Genomic DNA, 17,390 nt, shown 5'->3' with positions numbered 1-17,390 from the left:
CCCCAGTGGCCTAAGACACTGGCCTCCTAAGCCATGGATTGTGGGTCTTACTCTTTTCTGTAGTGGTTGAAAGCAGAGTGGCGCAGCGGAAGCGTGCTGGGCCCATAACACAGAGGTCGATGGATCGAAACCATCCTCTGCTAAACAGTTTATTTCTAGCAATGAAGTGCGAACAATTAATTTTTTTCTCTATATCATGGGCATGTGTCAGTGCCTTCCGTTACACATTTTTTTTACTGCTTCTATCAGTTCGTATAGGTCAAAAGGATTTCACAGTACCCCAGTGGCCTAAGACACTGGCCTCCTAAGCCATGGATTGTGGGTCTTACTCTTTTCTGCAGTGGTTGAAAGCAGAGTGGCGCAGCGGAAGCGTGCTGGGCCCATAACACAGAGGTCGATGGATCGAAACCATCCTCTGCTAAACAGTTTATTTCTAGCAATGAAGTGTGAACACATTTTATTTTCTCGCTATAGCATGGGCATGTGTCAGTGCCTTCCGTTACACATTTTTTTTACTGCTTCTATCAGTTCGTATAGGTCAAAAGGATTTCACAGTACCCCAGTGGCCTAAGACACTGGCCTCCTAAGCCATGGATTGTGGGTCTTACTCTTTTCTGGAGTGGTTGAAAGCAGAGTGGCGCAGCGGAAGCGTGCTGGGCCCATAACCCAGAGGTCGATGGATCGAAACCATCCTCTGCTAAACAGTTTATTTCTAGCAATGAAGTGCGAACAATTAATTTTTTTCTCCTATATCATGGGCATGTGTAAGTGCCTTCCGTTACACATTTTTTTACTGCTTCTATCAGTTCGTATAGGTCAAAAAGGATTTCACAGTACCCCAGTGGCCTAAGACACTGGCCTCCTAAGCCATGGATTGTGGGTCTTACTCTTTTCTGGAGTGGCTGAAAGCAGAGTGGCGCAGCGGAAGCGTGCTGGGCCCATAACCCAGAGGTCGATGGATCGAAACCATCCTCTGCTAAACAGTTTATTTTTAGCAATGAAGTGCGAACACATTAATTTTTTTCTCGCTATATCATGGGCATGTGTCAGTGCCTTCCGTTACACATTTTTTTTACTGCTTCTATCAGTTCGTATAGGTGAAAAGGATTTCGCAGTACACCAGTGGCCTAAGACACTGGCCTCCTAAGCCATGGATTGTGGTTCCTACTCTTTTCTGCATGGTCTGAAAGCAGAGTGGCGCAGCGGAAGCGTGCTGGGCCCATAACCCAGAGGTCGATGGATCGAAACCATCCTCTGCTAAACAGTTTATTTTTAGCAATGAAGTGCGAACAATTAATTTTTTTCTCTATATCATGGGCATGTGTCAGTGCCTTCTGTTACAAATTTTTTTTACTGCTTCTATCAGTTCGTATAGGTCGAAAAGGATTTCACAGTACCCCAGTGGCCTAAGACACTGGCCTCCTAAGCCATGGATTGTGGGTCTTACTCCTATCTGCAGTGGTTGAAAGCAGAGTGGCGCAGCGGAAGCGTGCTGGGCCCATAACCCAGAGGTCGATGGATCGAAACCATCCTCTGCTAAACAGTTTATTTTTACCAATGAAGTGCGAACAATTAATTTTTTTCTCTATATCATGGGCATGTGTCAGTGCCTTCCGTTACACATTTTTTTTACTGCTTCTATCAGTTCGTATAGGTGAAAAGGATTTCACAGTACCCCAGTGGCCTAAGACACTGGCCTCCTAAGCCATGGATTGTGGGTCTTACTCTTTTCTGCAGTGGTTGAAAGCAGAGTGGCGCAGCGGAAGCGTGCTGGGCCCATAACACAGAGGTCGATGGATCGAAACCATCCTCTGCTAAACAGTTTATTTCTAGCAATGAAGTGCGAACAGTTAATTTTTTTCTCTATATCATGGGCATGTGTAAGTGCCTTCCGTTACACATTTTTTTTACTGCTTCTATCAGTTCGTATAGGTGAAAAGGATTTCACAGTACCCCAGTGGCCTAAGACACTGGCCTCCTAAGCCATGGATTGTGGGTCTTACTCTTTTCTGCAGTGGTTGAAAGCAGAGTGGCGCAGCGGAAGCGTGCTGGGCCCATAACCCAGAGGTCGATGGATCGAAACCATCCTCTGCTAAACAGTTTATTTCTAGCAATGAAGTGCGAACACATATTTATTTTCTCGCTATATCATGGGCATGTGTAAGTGCCTTCCGTTACACATTTTTTTTACTGCTTCTATCTGTTCGTATAGGTGAAAAGGATTTCGCAGTACCCCAGTGGCCTAAGACACTGGCCTCCTAAGCCATGGATTGTGGGTCTTACTCTTTTCTGGAGTGGTTGAAAGCAGAGTGGCGCAGCGGAAGCGTGCTGGGCCCATAACCCAGAGGTCGATGGATCGAAACCATCCTCTGCTAAACAGTTTATTTTTAGCAATGAAGTGCGAACACATTAATTTTTTTCTCTATATCATGGGCATGTGTCAGTGCCTTCCGTTACACATTTTTTTACTGCTTCTATCAGTTCGTATAGGTGAAAAGGATTTCGCAGTACCCCAGTGGCCTAAGACACTGGCCTCCTAAGCCATGGATTGTGATTCCTACTCTTTTCTGGAGTGGTCTAAAAGCAGAGTGGCGCAGCGGAAGCGTGCTGGGCCCATAACCCAGAGGTCGATGGATCGAAACCATCCTCTGCTAAACAGTTTATTTTTAGCAATGAAGTGCGAACAATTAATTTTTTCTCTATATCATGGGCATGTGTAAGTGCCTTCCGTTACACATTTTTTTACTGCTTCTATCAGTTCGTATAGGTGAAAAGGATTTCACAGTACCCCAGTGGCCAAAGACACTGGCCTCCTAAGCCATGGATTGTGGTTCCTACTCTTTTCTCGCAGTGGTTGAAAGCAGAGTGGCGCAGCGGAAGCGTGCTGGGCCCATAACACAGAGGTCGATGGATCGAAACCATCCTCTGCTAAACAGTTTATTTCTAGCAATGAAGTGCGAACACTTAATTTTATTTCTCTATAGCATGGGCATTTGTCAGTGCCTTCCGTTACACATTTTTTTACTGCTTCTATCAGTTCGTATAGGTCAAAAGGATTTCACAGTACCCCAGTGGCCTAAGACACTGGCCTCCTAAGCCATGGATTGTGGGTCTTCAACTCTTTTCTGCAGTGGTTGAAAGCAGAGTGGCGCAGCGGAAGCGTGCTGGGCCCATAACCCAGAGGTCGATGGATCGAAACCATCCTCTGCTAAACAGTTTATTTCTAGCAATGAAGTGCGAACAATTAATTTTTTTCTCTATATCATGGGCATGTGTAAGTGCCTTCCGTTACACCTTTTTTTTACTGCTTCTATCAGTTCGTATAGGTGAAAAGGATTTCGCAGTACCCCAGTGGCCTAAGACACTGGCCTCCTAAGCCATGGATTGTGATTCTTACTCTTTTCTGCATAGTCTAAAAGCAGAGTGGCGCAGCGGAAGCGTGCTGGGCCCATAACCCAGAGGTCGATGGATCGAAACCATCCTCTGCTAAACAGCATATTTCTAGCAATGAAGTGCGAACAATTAATTTTTTTTCTCGCTATATCATGGGCATGTGTCAGTGCCTTCCGTTACACATTTTTTTTACTGCTTCTATCAGTTCGTATAGGTGAAAAGGATTTCGCAGTACCCCAGTGGCCTAAGACACTGGCCTCCTAAGCCATGGATTGTGGTTCCTACTCTTTTCTGGAGTGGTTAAAAGCAGAGTGGCGCAGCGGAAGCGTGCTGGGCCCATAACCCAGAGGTCGATGGATCGAAACCATCCTCTGCTAAACAGCATATTTTTAGCAATGAAGTGCGAACAATTAATTTTTTCTCTATATCATGGGCATGTGTAAGTGCCTTCCGTTACACCTTTTTTTTACTGCTTCTATCAGTTCGTATAGGTGAAAAGGATTTCACAGTACCCCAGTGGCCTAAGACACTGGCCTCCTAAGCCATGGATTGTGGTTCCTACTCTTTTCTGCATGGTTGAAAGCAGAGTGGCGCAGCGGAAGCGTGCTGGGCCCATAACCCAGAGGTCGATGGATCGAAACCATCCTCTGCTAAACAGCTTATTTTTAGCAATGAAGTGCGAACAATTAATTTTTTTCTCTATATCATGGGCATGTGTAAGTGCCTTCCGTTACACATTTTTTTTACTGCTTCTATCAGTTCGTATAGGTGAAAAGGATTTCACAGTACCCCAGTGGCCTAAGACACTGGCCTCCTAAGCCATGGATTGTGGGTCTTACTCTTTTCTGGAGTGGTTGAAAGCAGAGTGGCGCAGCGGAAGCGTGCTGGGCCCATAACCCAGAGGTCAATGGATCGAAACCATCCTCTGCTAAACAGCTTATCTTTAGCAATGAAGTTCGAACAATTAATTTTTTTCTCTATATCATGGGCATGTGTAAGTGCCTTCCGTTACACATTTTTTTTACTGCTTCTATCAGTTCGTATAGGTGAAAAGGATTTCACAGTACCCCAGTGGCCTAAGACACTGGCCTCCTAAGCCATGGATTGTGGTTCTTACTCTTTTCTGCAGTGGTTGAAAGCAGAGTGGCGCAGCGGAGGCGTGCTGGGCCCATAACCCAGAGGTCGATGGATCGAAACCATCCTCTGCTAAACAGCTTATTTTTAGCAATGAAGTGCGAACAATTAATTTTTTTCTCTATATCATGGGCATGTGTAAGTGCCTTCCGTTACACCTTTTTTTTACTGCTTCTATCAGTTCGTATAGGTGAAAAGGATTTCGCAGTACCCCAGTGGCCTAAGACACTGGCCTCCTAAGCCATGGATTGTGATTCCTACTCTTTTCTGCATGGTTGAAAGCAGAGTGGCGCAGCGGAAGCGTGCTGGGCCCATAACCCAGAGGTCGATGGATCGAAACCATCCTCTGCTAAACAGCATATTTTTAGCAATGAAGTGCGAACAATTAATTTTTTTCTCTATATCATGGGCATGTGTAAGTGCCTTCCGTTACACATTTTTTTACTGCTTCTATCAGTTCGTATAGGTGAAAAGGATTTCGCAGTACCCCAGTGGCCTGAGACACTGGCCTCCTAAGCCATGGATTGTGGTTCCTACTCTTTTCTGCATGGTCTAAAAGCAGAGTGGCGCAGCGGAAGCGTGCTGGGCCCATAACCCAGAGGTCGATGGATCGAAACCATCCTCTGCTAAACAGTTTATTTTTAGCAATGAAGTGCGAACAATTAATTTTTTTCTCTATATCATGGGCATGTGTAAGTGCCTTCCGTTACACATTTTTTTACTGCTTCTATCAGTTCGTATAGGTCAAAAGGATTTCACAGTACCCCAGTGGCCTAAGACACTGGCCTCCTAAGCCATGGATTGTGATTCCTACTCTTTTCTCGGAGTGGTTGAAAGCAGAGTGGCGCAGCGGAAGCGTGCTGGGCCCAGAGGTCGATGAATCAAAACCATCCTCTGCTAAACAGTTTGTTTTTAGCATTGAAGTGCGAAGAAAAAATTTCTGCTATATCATGGGCATTTGTCAGTGCCTTCCGTTACACATTTTTTTACTGCTTCTATCGAGTTTGTACTGGTCGAAAATGAACTACAGTGCCCCAGTGGCCTAATGGATAAGGCACTGGCCTCCTAAGCCAGTGATTGTGGGTTCAAGTCCCATCTGGGGTGTTTGAAAGCAGAGTGGCGCAGCGGAAGCGTGCTGGGCCCATAACCCAGAGGTCGATGGATCGAAACCATCCTCTGCTAAACAGTTTATTTTTAGCAATGAAGTGCGAACAATAATTTTTTTTCTCTATATCATGGGCATGTGTAAGTGCCTTCCGTTACACATTTTTTTTACTGCTTCTATCAGTTCGTATAGGTCAAAAGGATTTCACAGTACCCCAGTGGCCTAAGACACTGGCCTCCTAAGCCATGGATTGTGGGTCTTACTCTTTTCTGGAGTGGTTGAAAGCAGAGTGGCGCAGCGGAAGCGTGCTGGGCCCATAACCCAGAGGTCAATGGATCGAAACCATCCTCTGCTAAACAGCTTATTTTTAGCAATGAAGTTCGAACAATTAATTTTTTTCTCTATATCATGGGCATTTGTCAGTGACTTCTGTTACACATTTTTTTTACTGCTTCTATCAGTTCGTATAGGAGAAAAGGATTTCGCAGTACACCAGTGGCCTGAGACACTGGCCTCCTAAGCCATGGATTGTGATTCCTACTCTTTTCTGCATAGTCTAAAAGCAGAGTGGCGCAGCGGAAGCGTGCTGGGCCCATAACCCAGAGGTCGATGGATTGAAACCATCCTCTGCTAAACAGTTTATTTTTAGCAATGAAGTGCGAACAATAATTTTTTTTCTCTATATCATGAGCATGTGTAAGTGCCTTCCGTTACACATTTTTTTTACTGCTTCTATCAGTTCATATAGGTGAAAAGGATTTCACAGTACCCCAGTGGCCAGAGACACTGGCCTCCTAAGCCATAGATTGTGATTCCTACTCTTTTCACGGAGTGGTTGAAAGCAGAGTGGCGCAGCGGAAGCGTGCTGGGCCCAGAGGTCGATGAATCAAAACCATCCTCTGCTAAACAGTTTGTTTTTAGCATTGAAGTGCGAAGAAAAAAAATCTGCAAATCATGGGCATTTGTCAGTGCCTTCTGTTACACATTTTTTTTACTGCTTCAATGAGTTTGTACTGGTCGTAAATGAACTACAGTGCCCCAGTGGCCTAATGGATAAGGCACCAAACTCCTAAGCCAGTGATTGTGGGTTCAAGTCCCATCTGGGGTGTTTGAAAGCAGAGTGGCGCAGCGGAAGCGTGCTGGGCCCATAACCCAGAGGTCGATGGATTGAAACCATCCTCTGCTAAACAGTTTAGTTTTAGCAATGAAGTGCGAACAATATTTTTTTTTCTCTATATCATGGGCATGTGTAAGTGCCTTCCGTTACACCTTTTTTTTACTGCTTCTATCAGTTCGTATAGGTGAAAAGGATTTCGCAGTACACCAGTGGCCTGAGACACTGGCCTCCTAAGACATGGATTGTGATTCCTACTCTTTTCTGCATAGTCTAAAAGCAGAGTGGCGCAGCGGAAGCGTGCTGGGCCCGTAACCCAGACGTCGATGGATCGAAACCATCCTCTGCTAAACAGTTTATTTTTAGCAATGAAGTGCGAACAATACATTTTTTTCTCTATATCATGGGCATGTGTAAGTGCCTTCCGTTACACATTTTTTTTACTGCTTCTATCAGTTCGTATAGGTGAAAAGGATTTCACAGTACCCCAGTGGCCTAAGACACTGGCCTCCTAAGCCATGGATTGTGGGTCTTACTCTTTTCTGGAGTGGTTGAAAGCAGAGTGGCGCAGCGGAAGCGTGCTGGGCCCATAACCCAGAGGTCAATGGATCGAAACCATCCTCTGCTAAACAGCTTATTTTTAGCAATGAAGTTCGAACAATTAATTTTTTTCTCTATATCATGGGCATTTGTCAGTGACTTCTGTTACACATTTTTTTTACTGCTTCTATCAGTTCGTATAGGAGAAAAGGATTTCGCAGTACACCAGTGGCCTGAGACACTGGCCTCCTAAGCCATGGATTGTGATTCCTACTCTTTTCTGCATAGTCTAAAAGCAGAGTGGCGCAGCGGAAGCGTGCTGGGCCCATAACCCAGAGGTCGATGGATTGAAACCATCCTCTGCTAAACAGTTTATTTTTAGCAATGAAGTGCGAACAATAATTTTTTTTCTCTATATCATGAGCATGTGTAAGTGCCTTCCGTTACACATTTTTTTTACTGCTTCTATCAGTTCATATAGGTGAAAAGGATTTCACAGTACCCCAGTGGCCAGAGACACTGGCCTCCTAAGCCATAGATTGTGATTCCTACTCTTTTCACGGAGTGGTTGAAAGCAGAGTGGCGCAGCGGAAGCGTGCTGGGCCCAGAGGTCGATGAATCAAAACCATCCTCTGCTAAACAGTTTGTTTTTAGCATTGAAGTGCGAAGAAAAAAAATCTGCTATATCATGGGCATTTGTCAGTGCCTTCTGTTACACATTTTTTTTACTGCTTCAATGAGTTTGTACTGGTCGTAAATGAACTACAGTGCCCCAGTGGCCTAATGGATAAGGCACTGGCCTCCTAAGCCAGTGATTGTGGGTTCAAGTCCCATCTCGGGTGTTTGAAAGCAGAGTGGCGCAGCGGAAGCGTGCTGGGCCCATAACCCAGAGGTCGATGGATTGAAACCATCCTCTGCTAAACAGTTTATTTTTAACAATGAAGTGCGAACAATATTTTTTTGTCTATATCATGGGCATGTGTAAGTGCCTTCCGTTACACCTTATTTTTACTGCTTCTATCAGTTCGTATAGGTCAAAAGGATTTCACAGTACCCCAGTGGCCTAAGACACTGGCCTCCTAAGCCATGGATTGTGGGTCTTACTCTTTTCTGGAGTGGTTGAAAGCAGAGTGGCGCAGCGGAAGCGTGCTGGGCCCATAACCCAGAGGTCGATGGATCGAAACCATCCTCTGCTAAACAGATTTTTTTTAGCAATGAAGTGCGAACAATTAATTTTTTTCTCTATATCATGGGCATGTGTAAGTGCCTTCCGTTACACCTTTTTTTTTACTGCTTCTATCAGTTCGTATAGGTGAAAAGGATTTCGCAGTACACCAGTGGCCTGAGACACTGGCCTCCTAAGCCATGGATTGTGATTCCTACTCTTTTCTGCATAGTTTAAAAGCAGAGTGGCGCAGCGGAAGCGTGCTGGGCCCATAACCCAGAGGTCGATGGATCGAAACCATCCTCTGCTAAACAGCATATTTTTAGCAATGAAGTGCGAACAATTAAATTTTTTCTCTATATCATGGGCATGTGTAAGTGCCTTCCGTTACACCTTTTTTTTACTGCTTCTATCAGTTCGTATAGGTGAAAAGGATTTCACAGTACCCCAGTGGCCTAAGACACTGGCCTCCTAAGCCAGTGATTGTGGGTTCAGGTCCCATCTGGGGTGTTTGAAAGCAGAGTGGCGCAGCGGAAGCGTGCTGGGCCCATAACCCAGAGGTCGATGGATTAAAACCATCCTCTGCTAAACAGCTTATTTTTAGCAATGAAGTGCGAACAATAATTTTTTTTCTCTATATCATGGGCATGTGTAAGAGCCTTCCGTTACACATTTTTTTTACTGCTTCTATCAGTTCGTATAGGTGAAAAGGATTTCACAGTACCCCAGTGGCCTAAGACACTGGCCTCCTAAGCCATGGATTGTGGGTCTTACTCTTTTCTGGAGTGGTTGAAAGCAGAGTGGCGCAGCGGAAGCGTGCTGGGCCCATAACCCAGAGGTCGATGGATCGAAACCATCCTCTGCTAAAAAGATTTTTTTTAGCAATGAAGTGCGAACAATACATTTTTTTCTCTATATCATGGGCATGTGTAAGTGCCTTCCGTTACACCTTTTTTTTTACTGCTTCTATCAGTTCGTATAGGTGAAAAGGATTTCACAGTACCCCAGTGGCCTAAGACACTGGCCTCCTAAGCCATGGATTGTGGGTCTTACTCTTTTCTGGAGTGGTTGAAAGCAGAGTGGCGCAGCGGAAGCGTGCTCGGCCCATAACCCAGAGGTCGATGGATCGAAACCATCCTCTGCTAAACAGCATATTTTTAGCAATGAAGTGCGAACAATTAATTTTTTTCTCTATATCATGGGCATGTGTAAGTGCCTTCCGTTACACCTTTTTTTTACTGCTTCTATCAGTTCGTATAGGAGAAAAGGATTTCGCAGTACACCAGTGGCCTGAGACACTGGCCTCCTAAGCCATGGATTGTGATTCCTACTCTTTTCTGCATAGTGTAAAAGCAGAGTGGCGCAGCGGAAGCGTGCTGGGCCCATAACCCAGAGGTCGATGGATTGAAACCATCCTCTGCTAAACAGTTTATTTTTAGCAATGAAGTGCGAACAATAATTTTTTTTCTCTATATCATGAGCATGTGTAAGTGCCTTCCGTTACACATTTTTTTTACTGCTTCTATCAGTTCATATAGGTGAAAAGGATTTCACAGTACCCCAGTGGCCTGAGACACTGGCCTCCTAAGCCATGGATTGTGATTCCTACTCTTTTCACGGAGTGGTTGAAAGCAGAGTGGCGCAGCGGAAGCGTGCTGGGCCCAGAGGTCGATGAATCAAAACCATCCTCTGCTAAACAGTTTGTTTTTAGCATTGAAGTGCGAAGAAAAAAAATCTGCTATATCATGGGCATTTGTCAGTGCCTTCTGTTACACATTTTTTTTACTGCTTCAATGAGTTTGTACTGGTCGTAAATGAACTACAGTGCCCCAGTGGCCTAATGGATAAGGCACTGGCCTCCTAAGCCAGTGATTGTGGGTTCAAGTCCCATCTCGGGTGTTTGAAAGCAGAGTGGCGCAGCGGAAGCGTGCTGGGCCCATAACCCAGAGGTCGATGGATTGAAACCATCCTCTGCTAAACAGTTTATTTTTAACAATGAAGTGCGAACAATACTTTTTTTTGTCTATATCATGGGCATGTGTAAGTGCCTTCCGTTACACCTTATTTTTACTGCTTCTATCAGTTCGTATAGGTCAAAAGGATTTCACAGTACCCCAGTGGCCTAAGACACTGGCCTCCTAAGCCATGGATTGTGGGTCTTACTCTTTTCTGGAGTGGTTGAAAGCAGAGTGGCGCAGCGGAAGCGTGCTGGGCCCATAACCCAGAGGTCGATGGATCGAAACCATCCTCTGCTAAACAGATTTTTTTAGCAATGAAGTGCGAACAATTAATTTTTTTCTCTATATCATGGGCATGTGTAAGTGCCTTCCGTTACACCTTTTTTTTTACTGCTTCTATCAGTTCGTATAGGTGAAAAGGATTTCGCAGTACACCAGTGGCCTGAGACACTGGCCTCCTAAGCCATTGATTGTGATTCCTACTCTTTTCTGCATAGTCTAAAAGCAGAGTGGCGCAGCGGAAGCGTGCTGGGCCCATAACCCAGAGGTCGATGGATCGAAACCATCCTCTGCTAAACAGCATATTTTTAGCAATGAAGTGCGAACAATACATTTTTTTCTCTATATCATGGGCATGTGTAAGTGCCTTCCGTTACACCTTTTTTTTACTGCTTCTATCAGCTCGTATAGGTGAAAAGGATTTCACAGTACCCCAGTGGCCTAAGACACTGGCCTCCTAAGCCAGTGATTGTGGGTTCCGGTCCCATCTGGGGTGTTTGAAAGCAGAGTGGCGCAGCAGAAGCGTGCTGGGCCCATAACCCAGAGATCGATGGATCGAAACCATCCTCTGCTAAACAGTTTATTTTTAGCAATGAAGTGCGAACAATAATTTTTTTTCTCTATATCATGGGCATGTGTAAGTGCCTTCCGTTACACCTTATTTTTACTGCTTCTATCAGTTCGTATAGGTCAAAAGGATTTCACAGTACCCCAGTGGCCTAAGACACTGGCCTCCTAAGCCATTGATTGTGATTCCTACTCTTTTCTGCATAGTCTAAAAGCAGAGTGGCGCAGCGGAAGCGTGCTGGGCCCATAACCCAGAGGTCGATGGATCGAAACCATCCTCTGCTAAACAGCATATTTTTAGCAATGAAGTGCGAACAATACATTTTTTTCTCTATATCATGGGCATGTGTAAGTGCCTTCCGTTACACCTTTTTTTTACTGCTTCTATCAGTTCGTATAGGTGAAAAGGATTTCACAGTACCCCAGTGGCCTAAGACACTGGCCTCCTAAGCCAGTGATTGTGGGTTCCGGTCCCATCTGGGGTGTTTGAAAGCAGAGTGGCGCAGCAGAAGCGTGCTGGGCCCATAACCCAGAGGTCGATGGATTAAAACCATCCTCTGCTAAACAGTTTATTTTTAGCAATGAAGTGCGAACAATAATTTTTTTTGTCTATATCATGGGCATGTGTAAGTGCCTTCCGTTACACCTTATTTTTACTGCTTCTATCAGTTCGTATAGGTCAAAAGGATTTCACAGTACCCCAGTGGCCTAAGACACTGGCCTCCTAAGCCATGGATTGTGGGTCTTACTCTTTTCTGGAGTGGTTGAAAGCAGAGTGGCGCAGCGGAAGCGTGCTGGGCCCCTAACCCAGAAGTCGATGGATCGAAACCATCCTCTGCTAAAAAGATTTTTTTTAGCAATGAAGTGCGAACAATTAATTTTTTTCTCTATATCATGGGCATGTGTAAGTGCCTTCCGTTACACCTTTTTTTTTACTGCTTCTATCAGTTCGTATAGGTGAAAAGGATTTCGCAGTACACCAGTGGCCTGAGACACTGGCCTCCTAAGCCATGGATTGTGATTCCTACTCTTTTCTGCATAGTCTAAAAGCAGAGTGGCGCAGCGGAAGCGTGCTGGGCCCATAACCCAGAGGCCGATGGATCGAAACCATCCTCTGCTAAAAAGATTTTTTTTAGCAATGAAGTGCGAACAATACATTTTTTTCTCTATATCATGGGCATGTGTAAGTGCCTTCCGTTACACCTTTTTTTTTACTGCTTCTATCAGTTCGTATAGGTGAAAAGGATTTCACAGTACCCCAGTGGCCTAAGACACTGGCCTCCTAAGCCATGGATTGTGGGTCTTACTCTTTTCTGGAGTGGTTGAAAGCAGAGTGGCGCAGCGGAAGCGTGCTCGGCCCATAACCCAGAGGTCGATGGATCGAAACCATCCTCTGCTAAACAGCATATTTTTAGCAATGAAGTGCGAACAATTAATTTTTTTCTCTATATCATGGGCATGTGTAAGTGCCTTCCGTTACACCTTTTTTTTACTGCTTCTATCAGTTCGTATAGGAGAAAAGGATTTCGCAGTACACCAGTGGCCTGAGACACTGGCCTCCTAAGCCATGGATTGTGATTCCTACTCTTTTCTGCATAGTCTAAAAGCAGAGTGGCGCAGCGGAGCGTGCTGGGCCCATAACCCAGAGGTCGATGGATCGAAACCATCCTCTGCTAAACAGATTTTTTTAGCAATGAAGTGCGAACAATTAATTTTTTCTCTATATCATGGGCATGTGTAAGTGCCTTCCGTTACACCTTTTTTTTACTGCTTCTATCAGTTCGTATAGGTGAAAAGGATTTCGCAGTACACCAGTGGCCTGAGACACTGGCCTCCTAAGCCATGGATTGTGATTCCTACTCTTTTCTGCATAGTCTAAAAGCAGAGTGGCGCAGCGAAGCGTGCTGGGCCCATAACCCAGAGGTCGATGGATCGAAACCATCCTCTGCTAAACAGCATATTTTTAGCAATGAAGTGCGAACAATAATTTTTTTTCTCTATATCATGAGCATGTGTAAGTGCCTTCCGTTACACATTTTTTTTACTGCTTCTATCAGTTCATATAGGTGAAAAGGATTTCACAGTACCCCAGTGGCCAGAGACACTGGCCTCCTAAGCCATGGATTGTGATTCCTACTCTTTTCACGGAGTGGTTGAAAGCAGAGTGGCGCAGCGGAAGCGTGCTGGGCCCAGAGGTCGATGAATCAAAACCATCCTCTGCTAAACAGTTTGTTTTTAGCATTGAAGTGCGAAGAAAAAAAATCTGCTATATCATGGGCATTTGTCAGTGCCTTCTGTTACACATTTTTTTTACTGCTTCAATGAGTTTGTACTGGTCATAAATGAACTACAGTGCCCCAGTGGCCTAATGGATAAGGCACTGGCCTCCTAAGCCAGTGATTGTGGGTTCAAGTCCCATCTGGGGTGTTTGAAAGCAGAGTGGCGCAGCGGAAGCGTGCTGGACCCATAACCCAGAGGTCGATGGATTGAAACCATCCTCTGCTAAACAGTTTATTTTTAGCAATGAAGTGCGAACAATAATTTTTTTTCTCTATATCATGAGCATGTGTAAGTGCCTTCCGTTACACATTTTTTTTACTGCTTCTATCAGTTCATATAGGTGAAAAGGATTTCACAGTACCCCAGTGGCCAGAGACACTGGCCTCCTAAGCCATGGATTGTGGGTCTTACTCTTTTCTGGAGTGGTTGAAAGCAGAGTGGCGCAGCGGAAGCCTGCTGGGCCCATAACCCAGAGGTCGATGGATCGAAACCATCCTCTGCTAAAAAGATTTTTTTTAGCAATGAAGTGCGAACAATAAATTTTTTTCTCTATATCATGGGCATGTGTAAGTGCCTTCCGTTACACCTTTTTTTTTACTGCTTCTATCAGTTCGTATAGGTGAAAAGGATTTCACAGTACCCCAGTGGCCTAAGACACTGGCCTCCTAAGCCATGGATTGTGGGTCTTACTCTTTTCTGGAGTGGTTGAAAGCAGAGTGGCGCAGCGGAAGCGTGCTCGGCCCATAACCCAAAGGTCGATGGATCGAAACCATCCTCTGCTAAACAGCATATTTTTAGCAATGAAGTGCGAACAATACATTTTTTTCTCTATATCATGGGCATGTGTAAGTGCCTTCCGTTACACCTTTTTTTTACTGCTTCTATCAGTTCGTATAGGAGAAAAGGATTTCGCAGTACACCAGTGGCCTGAGACACTGGCCTCCTAAGCCATGGATTGTGATTCCTACTCTTTTCTGCATAGTCTAAAAGCAGAGTGGCGCAGCGGAAGCGTGCTGGGCCCATAACCCAGAGCTCGATGGATTGAAACCATCCTCTGCTAAACAGTTTATTTTTAGCAATGAAGTGCGAACAATAATTTTTTTTCTCTATATCATGAGCATGTGTAAGTGCCTTCCGTTACACATTTTTTTTACTGCTTCTATCAGTTCATATAGGTGAAAAGGATTTCACAGTACCCCAGTGGCCAGAGACACTGGCCTCCTAAGCCATGGATTGTGATTCCTACTCTTTTCACGGAGTGGTTGAAAGCAGAGTGGCGCAGCGGAAGCGTGCTGGGCCCAGAGGTCGATGAATCAAAACCATCCTCTGCTAAACAGCATATTTTTAGCAATGAAGTGCGAACAATTAAATTTTTTCTCTATATCATTGGCATGTGTAAGTGCCTTCCGTTACACCTTTTTTTTACTGCTTCTATCAGTTCGTATAGGTGAAAAGGATTTCACAGTACCCCAGTGGCCTAAGACACTGGCCTCCTAAGCCAGTGATTGTGGGTTCAGGTCCCATCTGGGGTGTTTGAAAGCAGAGTGGCGCAGCGGAAGCTTGCTGGGCCCATAACCCAGAGGTCGATGGATTAAAACCATCCTCTGCTAAAAATATTTTTTTTAGCAATGAAGTGCGAACAATACATTTTTTTCTCTATATCATGGGCATGTGTAAGTGCCTTCCGTTACACCTTTTTTTTTACTGCTTCTATCAGTTCGTATAGGTGAAAAGGATTTCACAGTACCCCAGTGGCCTAAGACACTGGCCTCCTAAGCCATGGATTGTGGGTCTTACTCTTTTCTGGAGTGGTTGAAAGCAGAGTGGCGCAGCGCAAGCGTGCTGGGCCCAGAGGTCGATGAATCAAAACCATCCTCTGCTAAACAGTTTGTTTTTAGCATTGAAGTGCGAAGAAAAAAAATCTGCTATATCATGGGCATTTGTCAGTGCCTTCTGTTACACATTTTTTTTACTGCTTCAATGTGTTTGTACTGGTCGTAAATGAACTACAGTGCCCCAGTGGCCTAATGGATAAGGCACTGGCCTCCTAAGCCAGTGATTGTGGGTTCAAGTCCCATCTGGGGTGTTTGAAAGCAGAGTGGCGCAGCGGAAGCGTGCTGGGCCCATAACCCAGAGGTTGATGGATTGAAACCATCCTCTGCTAAACAGCATATTTTTAGCAATGAAGTGCGAACAATTAATTTTTTTCTCTATATCATGGGCATGTGTAAGTGCCTTCCGTTACACCTTTTTTTTACTGCTTCTATCAGTTCGTATAGGTGAAAAGGATTTCGCAGTACACCAGTGGCCTGAGACACTGGCCTCCTAAGCCATGGATTGTGATTCCTACTCTTTTCTGCATAGTCTAAAAGCAGAGTGGCGCAGCGGAAGCGTGCTGGGCCCATAACCCAGAGGTCGATGGATCGAAACCATCCTCTGCTAAACAGCTTATTTTTAGCAATGAAGTTCGAACAATTCATTTTTTTCTCTATATCATGGGCATGTGTAAGTGCCTTCCGTTACACATTTTTTTTACTGCTTCTATCAGTTCGTATAGGTGAAAAGGATTTCACAGTACCCCAGTGGCCTATGACACTGGCCTCCTAAGCCATGGATTGTGGGTCTTACTCTTTTCTGGAGTGGTTGAAAGCAGAGTGGCGCAGCGGAAGCGTGCTGGGCCCATAACCCAGAGGTCGATGGATCGAAACCATCCTCTGCTAAACAGTTTATTTCTAGCAATGATGTGTGAACACATGTTTTTTTCTCGCTATAGCATGGGCATGTGTCAGTGCCTTCCGTTACACATTTTTTTTACTGCTTCTATCTGTTCGTATAGGTGAAAAAGATTTCACAGTACACCAGTGGCCAGAGACACTGGCCTCCTAAGCCATGGATTGTGATTCCTACTCTTTTCACGGAGTGGTTGAAAGCAGAGTGGCGCAGCGGAAGCGTGCTGGGCCCAGAGGTCGATGGATCAAAACCATCCTCTGCTAAACAGTTTGTTTTTAGCATTGAAGTGCAAAGAAAAAAAATCTGCTATATCATGGGCATTTGTCAGTGCCTTCTGTTACACATTTTTTTTACTGCTTCAATGAGTTTGTACTGGTCGTAACTGAACTACAGTGCCCCAGTGGCCTAATGGATAAGGCACTGGCCTCCTAAGCCAGTGATTGTGCGTTCAAGTCCCATCTGCGGTGTTTGAAAGCAGAGTGGCGCAGCGGAAGCGTGCTGGGCCCATAACCCAGAGGTCGATGGATCGAAACCATCCTCTGCTAAACAGCTTATTTTTAGCAATGAAGTTTGAACAATTAATTTTTTTCTCTATATCATGGGCATGTGTAAGTGCCTTCCGTTACACATTTTTTTTACTGCTTCTATCAGTTCGTATAGGTGAAAAGGATTTCACAGTACCCCAGTGGCCTAAGACACTGGCCTCCTAAGCCATGGATTGTGGGTCTTACACTTTTCTGTAGTGGTTGAAAGCAGAGTGGCGCAGCGGAAGCGTGCTGGGCCCAGAGGTCGATGGATCGAAACCATCCTCTGCTAAACAGCTTATTTTTAGCAATGAAGTGTGAACAATTAATTATTTTCTCTATATCATGGGCATGTGTAAGTGCCTACCGTTACACCTTTTTTTTACTGCGTCTATCAGTTCGTATAGGTGAAAAGGATTTCGCAGTACACCAGAGGCCTGAGACACTGGCCTCCTAAGCCATGGATTGCGATTCCTACTCTTTTCTGCATAGTCTAAAAGCAGAGTGGCGCAGCGGAAGCGTGCTGGGCCCATAACCCAGAGGTCGATGGATCGAAACCATCCTCTGCTAAACAGTTTATTTTTAGCAATGAAGTGCGAAG

General features: G+C 44.9%; 6 non-coding genes across 6 annotated transcripts; all 6 read left to right on the top strand.

The window, feature by feature from the left end:
* The first annotated feature begins 5,558 nt into the window (after positions 1-5,558).
* Positions 5,559-5,631, top strand: trnar-ccu (transfer RNA arginine (anticodon CCU)). The gene has a single exon. It is a non-coding gene; the product is annotated as a tRNA-Arg (tRNA).
* A 1,393-nt stretch (positions 5,632-7,024) lies between these two features.
* Positions 7,025-7,096, top strand: trnat-cgu (transfer RNA threonine (anticodon CGU)). The gene has a single exon. It is a non-coding gene; the product is annotated as a tRNA-Thr (tRNA).
* A 959-nt stretch (positions 7,097-8,055) lies between these two features.
* Positions 8,056-8,128, top strand: trnar-ccu (transfer RNA arginine (anticodon CCU)). Its single transcript has one exon. It is a non-coding gene; the product is annotated as a tRNA-Arg (tRNA).
* A 2,149-nt stretch (positions 8,129-10,277) lies between these two features.
* Positions 10,278-10,350, top strand: trnar-ccu (transfer RNA arginine (anticodon CCU)). Its single transcript has one exon. It is a non-coding gene; the product is annotated as a tRNA-Arg (tRNA).
* A 3,259-nt stretch (positions 10,351-13,609) lies between these two features.
* trnar-ccu (transfer RNA arginine (anticodon CCU)) lies at positions 13,610-13,682 on the top strand. The gene has a single exon. It is a non-coding gene; the product is annotated as a tRNA-Arg (tRNA).
* A 1,866-nt stretch (positions 13,683-15,548) lies between these two features.
* On the top strand, positions 15,549-15,621 carry trnar-ccu (transfer RNA arginine (anticodon CCU)). Its single transcript has one exon. It is a non-coding gene; the product is annotated as a tRNA-Arg (tRNA).
* Positions 15,622-17,390: the final 1,769 nt, after the last annotated feature.

Source organism: Salmo salar, chromosome ssa17 (assembly GCF_905237065.1).
Source record: "Salmo salar chromosome ssa17, Ssal_v3.1, whole genome shotgun sequence".
NCBI classification, from domain to species: Eukaryota; Metazoa; Chordata; class Actinopteri; order Salmoniformes; family Salmonidae; genus Salmo; species Salmo salar.
Note: the sequence above shows the minus strand (reverse complement) of the source record. Positions and strands in the feature narration are given on the sequence as shown.